Source organism: Canis lupus, chromosome 17, assembly GCF_048164855.1.
Source record: "Canis lupus baileyi chromosome 17, mCanLup2.hap1, whole genome shotgun sequence".
Taxonomy (NCBI): domain Eukaryota; kingdom Metazoa; phylum Chordata; class Mammalia; order Carnivora; family Canidae; genus Canis; species Canis lupus.
This window is the reverse complement of record NC_132854.1, coordinates 44,797,734-44,804,829: the sequence shown is the minus strand read 5'-3', so window position 1 is coordinate 44,804,829 and position 7,096 is coordinate 44,797,734. Positions and strand designations below refer to the sequence as shown.

General features: G+C 35.8%; 1 pseudogene; it reads right to left on the bottom strand.

Annotated features, from left to right (window-relative positions):
* Positions 1–364: 364 nt before the first annotated feature.
* LOC140607740 (ubiquitin-conjugating enzyme E2 E2 pseudogene) lies at positions 365–1,046 on the bottom strand (annotated as a pseudogene).
* Positions 1,047–7,096: the final 6,050 nt, after the last annotated feature.

Below are 7,096 nucleotides of genomic sequence, written 5' to 3'. Positions count from 1 at the left end.
ACAAAACCACACAGTAATACAAAGCTTTGTAAGAAAGCTCTTACTATTACAGATCCAACATTGTTTGCACTGAAAACAAAAGTTCCTATCCATGTTGATGTGGGGGGAAAAAAAAACAACCCAAATCTTTCAAGTTAATAGAAATCAAAAAAGGGAATAAATTGAGAAGGGGGGTGGAGGGGAAGAGACAAGGAAAAGGAGGAAAAGGAGGGAGGGAGAAGGAAGTGGGGGAATGGATGACATACCATCAGAAAAAGGTTCAAAATTTAATAAAAATAAGAAAATAAGAACCGAGGTCTGGAGGGGTGGGTAGGGCTATTGATGCACTTGGTGAATATATGCTTGCACAGGTCCGACGGGGGCATCAAGCAGCAGGCCCGTATGTGGCATACTGCTTGGTCCACTGTCTGGCCATCTGGTCATGCTCTGCTCTGTTGGTAATGTACTGTGTGGCAATGCTACCCACTAGAGGGTCAGCAGGGTTGCAATCTGTAAGAAGTGAGCAGATGGAGAGGAGAACTTTAGAAATGGTTAGGGCTGGACTCCAGTTATCCTTTAGGATATCCAGACAGATGACATCCTGGCTGTTAATATTACAGTGATAGATTCTTGTTCGGAAGGTAACCTTAGGGGGTTTAAAAGGATAGTCTGGTGAAAAGGTAATGTCAAGAAAGAACGCCTCTCCCTCATAGACAGATCCTGGGGGTCCCAATATAGTTGACCTCCATTCATAAATGTTGTCTCCTTTGGGTCCAGCACTACAGTTGGGAGGAGGGTCCAATGTAATCTCTGCAAGTTCCTTCTGAATTCTTTTAGCACTCGTCAATTTAGCAGCTGTTTTGCTGGATATTTTTCCTTCCTTTTTCTTGGGCTGAACTTGTTCTCTTTCTGGTTCTTGTTGAACACTTTCACGTTGGTCTCCATCAGAACTTCCTCCACTAGTGCTTGGACTGTCATCAACTCTTTGTGCCTCAGTGGACATGTTAGATCCCTCAGCGCTGCTGCCTCCACCCGCGGCTGTTCCAGTTCTGCCTCCCAAGGCTGCTGCCCGCCACTCCGCTATGGCTGCCCCTGAGTCCTGGAAAGTTCCTCTAGGATTTTGATGGATTCTTGTCTCACATTTAGATCTTTCATCCATTTTGAGTTTATCTTTGTGTATGGTGTAAGAGAATGGTCTAGTTTCATTCTTCTGCACGTGGCTGTCCAATTTTCCCAGCACCATTTATTGAAGAGACTTTCTTCCAGTGGATGGTCTTTCCTGCTTTGTCGAATATTAGTTGACCATAGAGTGGAGGGCCTATTTCTGGGTTCCATTGATCTATGTGTCTGTTTTTGTGTCAGTACCACACTTTATTGATGATCACAGCTTTGTAGTACAACTTGAAATCTGGCATTGTGATGCCCCCAGCTCTGGTTTTCTTTTTCAATATTTCCCTGGCTATTCAGGGTCTTTTCTGATTCCACACAAATCTTAGGATTATTTGTTCCAACTCTCTGAAGAAAGTCCATGGTATTTTGATAGGGATTGCATTAAATGTGTAAATTGCCCCGGATAGCATTGACATTTTCACAATATTAATTCTTCCAATCCATGAGCATGGAATATTTTTCCATCTCTTTGTGTCTTCCTCCATTTCTTTCAGAAGTGTTCTGTAGTTTTTAGGGTATAGATCCTTTACCTCTTTGGTTAGGTTTATTCCTAGGTATCTTATGCTTTTGGGTGCAATTGTAAATGGGATTGACTCCTTAATTTCTCTTTCTTCAGTCTCATTGTTAGTGTATAGAAATGCCACTGACTTCTGGGCATTGATTTTGTATCCTGCCACACTGCTGAATTGCTGTAGAGTTCTAGCAATCTTGAGGTTGAGTCTTTTGGGTGTTCTATGTAGAGTATCATGTCATCGGCGAAGAGGGAGAGTTTGACCTCTTCTTTGCCAATTTAAATGCCTTTTATTTCTTTTTGTTGTCTGATTGCTGAGGCTAGGACTTCCAGTACTATGTTGAATAGCAGTGGTGAGAGTGTACATCCCTGTCTTGTTCCTGATCTCAGGGGAAAGGCTCCCAGTGTTTCCCCATTGAGAATATTTGCTGTGGGCTTTTCGTAGATGGCTTTTAAGATGCTGAGGAATGTTCCCTCTATCCCTACTCTCTGAAGAGTTTTGATCCGGAATGGGTGTTGTATTTTCTCAAATGCTTTCTCTGCATCTATTGAGAGGATCATATGGTTCTTGTTTCTTCTCTTGTTGATATGATCTATCACAAGTGTTGAACCAGCCTTGCATCCCAGGGATAAATCCCACTTGGTTATGGTGAATAATCTTCTGTTGGATCCTATTGGCTAGTATCTTGTTGAGAATTTTTGCGTCTGTGTTCATCAGGGATATTGGTCTATAATTCTCCTTTTTGGTGCGGTCTTTGTCTAGTTTTAGAATTAAGGTGATGCTGGCCTCATAAAACAAGTTTGGAGGTATTCCATCTCTTTCTATCTTTCAGAACAGCTTTAGTAAAATAGGTATTGTTTCTTCTTTAAACCTTTGATAGAATTCCCCTGGGAAGCCATCTGGCCCTGGACTTTTGTGTCTTGGGAGGTTTTTGATGACTGCTTCAGTTTCTTCCCTGGTTATTGGCCTGTTCAGGTTTTCTATTTCTTCCTGTTCCAGTTTTGGTAATTTGTGGTTTTCCAGGAATGAGTCCATTTCTTGTAGACAGCCTAATTTATTGGTGTATAGCTGCTTAATATGTTTTTAAAATCGTTTGTATTTCATTGGTATTGGTGGTGATCTCTCCTTTTTCATTCATGATTTTATTGATTTGAGTCTTTTCTCTTTTGTCTTTAATAAGGCTGGCTAATGGTTTATCTATCTTATTCTTTCAAAGAACTAACTCTTGGTTTTGTTGATCTGTTCTACAGTTCTTCTGGTCTCTATTTCATTGAGTTCTGCTCGAATCTTTATGAACCCTCTTCTGCTTGGTGTAGGTTTTATTGTTGTTCTTTCTCCAGTTCCTTTAGGTGCAAGGTTAGCTTATGTATTTGAGTTTTTTCCAGTTTTTTTGAGGGATGCTTGTATTGTGATGTATTTCCCTCTTAGGACTGCTTTTGCTGTAACCCAAAGATTTTGAATGGTTGTATCTTCACTCTCATTAGTTTCCATGAATGTTTTTAATTCTTCTCTAATTTCCTAGTTGACCCTCTCATCTTTTAGCAGGATGCTCTTTAACCTCCACATGTTTGAGTTTCTTCCAAATTTCTCTTTTATTATTATATTTTTCCTCAGAATTGCTATGATAAAAATTCTGATTTTGTCATATGTTTTTTTATATATCAATTGGTACAATCATGTGATGGATTACGTTTACTGAATTTTTTGTACATTGAACCAGCCTTGCATCCCTGAAATGAATCCCATTTGATCATGGTGTCTGATTCTTTTTACATAATGCTAGATTCTATCTGCTCATACTTTTCTTAAGAACTTTTGTGTTTGATGGTACCTGGGTGGCTCAGTGATTGAGTGTCTGCCTTTGGCTCAGATTGTGATCCTGGGGTCCTGGGATCAAGTCCTGTATTAGGCTCCACTGGGGATCTTGCTTCTCCCTGCCTGTCTCTGCCTCTTTGTGTTTCTCATGAATTAATAAATAAAATCTTTTAAAAATTTTTTGTATTTGTAGTATTCATGAGGCATAATGATCTGTAGTTTTCTTATTTTGTACTGGCTTTTCTAGTCTTATATTAGAGTGATAACTAGCTTCATGAACTGAATTGAGAAGTGTTTTTCTTTCTCTATTTTCTGGAAGAAGTTCTATAGAATTGTTAATTTTTCTTTAAATATTTGGTTGAATTAACCAATGAAATCATCTGTTCTCAGAAAATCTCTTTTTGGAAGTTTTTAGATTGAGTTCAATTTCCTTAATAGGGCTATTCAAATGATCTGTTTCATATGTGAGTTGTGGTAGTTTTTCTTTTTTTGAGAAATTGATCCATTTCATCTAAGTTCTCGTATAGATGCATACAGAATTCTCTTATTATATTTCTGATATATGTAGGTCTGAAATGTTAATCCCTGTTCCAATCCTAGTATTGATAATATGCCTTTTCTTTTTTGTCAGTCTTTCTAGAATTTTGTCAATGTTGATGAGGGTTTCAAAGAGATAACTCTTTATTTTCTTGATTTTTTTCTATTTTCTTTCTGTTTTAAATTTGTTTCTCTCATATTTCTTGCTTTAGGTTTGTATTTTTTTTTTTAAACTTATTGAGGTAGGAGCTTAAATTGTTAATTTGAGACTTTTCCTTTTCTCTACTATAAGCATTTAGTTCCTTAAATTTTCCTCTCAGCACTGATTTAGCTGTGTCATACAAATTTTGGTATGTTTTATTCCCATTTTTATTAACTTAATGTAAATTTTGTATTTCCTTTGTGACTTTTGTTTTTTTTTTAAGATTTATTTATTTTGTGGGGGGACAGAGAATTTTAATTCTAAAGTTCATCAGGAAGTTGAAAGTGATTAATCTAACCACATTATTAAAATATAAACAGCTAAACCAATTTAAATAGTGAACTACTATCACAAAATTTACAAGTTATAGCTTCATTATATTAGTATGAAATAGCATAGCTGAGAACTACTATACCTTATCATTTATAAGACACTGATATAAAATAAAGCATCAAATGTCAGCCAAGGGAGACTTCTGCTTTCGGAAAGATAAAGTTGACATTCTTTTACCTATTATTCCCACTAAATAAAACTAAAAAACTTGGACATTATATATAGCAGTACATGATAGGACTGAAAGTTTAAGAGAAGAAGGCAGTCCAGCCTAGGGACTTTGTGACCTAAAGAACAACACAGGTGAATCCCCTGAATTTCCTTTTCGCTTCACATATTTCCCATGTGGAGATGAAGAAACTAGCAACTCAGAAGCATAAATGGATGAAAACAAAAACACAACAAATGCCTAGTCTACCTAGCCAAAGGATTAGAAAAGAGGCAACTTTGGACATAATTTAGAATGATATTAGGAAACAACTCTTTTTATTACCCTTCTTTACAACTGCAGTGTATCTACAGTGCATATAGCTACAGCAGAAGCTGCTGTATTACTTTTGGAGAATGTGTTGGAACTAAAATAATCCCAGAACAGATAGCCCAAGTAGTTGCAGCTAGGTAATATAGACACAGATTTACTCAGTTCCCAAAGATTTGGATAACAGCCGTTGATACTTTAATGATTTTAGGACAATTGAACAAGACTTTTCACAGTTGGTGTAAGAATAATAAAGCTCTGTCTGATGCCTCAGTACAAACAGCTCATCTTCCATTTGGAGGAACTGGGACTTACCATACATTAACATAACCTCTTAGGATAGTGACCTCTAATTTCGTCTTTCCAGAACTGGCCTTTTCCATTCTTTAAAAATGTTGATCCATATTGCCATACCAGTGTAGGTACAGTAATTCAGATTTATTGGTGTTCAGTAACTTTCTTCTATCATGGAATTTCTTGTTTAGAAATAATGTAAGCCACTTTTTATTTTCCCAGGTTCTCCTATATTTATGTATTTCTGGTATCAAATTGACATCCCTTTCAAGTGCCTGTTTTGGCTTAGCATTTAATTTACCCCTGGACCTTTAAATGTTTTGCTGCTTATTCACTTGGTAAATCATTCAGCAAGTTTCCCATGTGACTATTTGGCAACATGGTGGAGTTCAAAGGTATAACTACGGTGAGAATCTTTATACCAGAGACAATGTCTTTTTCATTTACATGCTTTAAAAAACAGGAGTTTTGACATGTTCATTTCATTTGCTTTGAAATTAAATAATAAAATTATACATTTAGCATTTTTCTTCCCTTCTGGTGAGGATTTCAGGACACTATTGTTGTGAATTAGTAATGTATGTTAGTATATATTGTTACGATCATAGTTTTAAAATAAAAATATTCAGGAAGCCAAGCAATTAACTTTTTAAAATAGAAATGAATATCCTTGTGCTTATGTGGGATGAGTTAGTTTTTAATAATTAGTGTTTAGAAGCTGGAAATTAACAGTAATATTTGCCTTTAAACTGGTAATATGTTTAAGTAGTTTTCATGAAAGATTGACTTATGGTAATTGAAACTTGAGGGTTAAGTTTTAATTTTGGTTAGATTATAATTATCTTCACTGTATTTGGAGAATATAGGTATAAAAGTTGGAATTTGGGGATCCGTGGTTGGCTCAGTGGTTTAGCACTGCCTTCAACCCAGGGTGTGATTCTGGAGTCCCAGGATGGAGTCCCATAGCAGGCTCCCTGCATGGAGCCTGTTTCTCCCTCTGCCTGTGTCTCTGCCTCTCTCTCTCTCTCTCTCTCTTTCTCTCTTTCTGTGTCTCTCCTGAATAAATAAAATATTTAAAAAAATAAAAAAAGTTGGAATTTATGTAAAATTGATTAGTGTTTAATTTTTCTTTTGTGAAATATGACAATTCTGAATTATATAATTTAAAGAACACTTTGGAAATTTTATACTTTTAAGAAATGTCTCTGCATATAAAACACATTTCAGGGGTTTTATAGTGATTGACAATATTCTTATTTATTAACATCCTTTTCATTTATGTCACTTGCAAGTTCATATTTTAGTCATTTGTGACTGAGAAAGTAATTTTCTAAGCATGTAATATTCCTGTAAATTAAATGGCTTGCCATTTGAATTATGATAGCAATTTCTAGTAACTATTAAGTGACTTGTGTTTCTTTATTTCTTACTTTATTTATCTATGCAAATAATTAACCTGCTACCCTCAATTATATACTTTTCTTTAATTTAAAATTGATTGGAAAAAGTGAATTATTTTTTGTTTTCCTTTCCACAGCCCAATATTATTAATTTATCTATGGAGACTAGTATGAACATAAGAGTAACTCTGGCAATCATTTTATTTAAATTAATGTTTGTAGAAGTGATTTGCAAAGTTGGGGGAAGAGAGGAGAGGAAATGATGGCAAACTCTCTAAACACATGACAGAAAGAAGATATAATTAAGATGAGAGAATAAAGTACCTCAAAGGTGAGAACATTGGAAAATGTGGACATTCACATACAACTAGAGGGT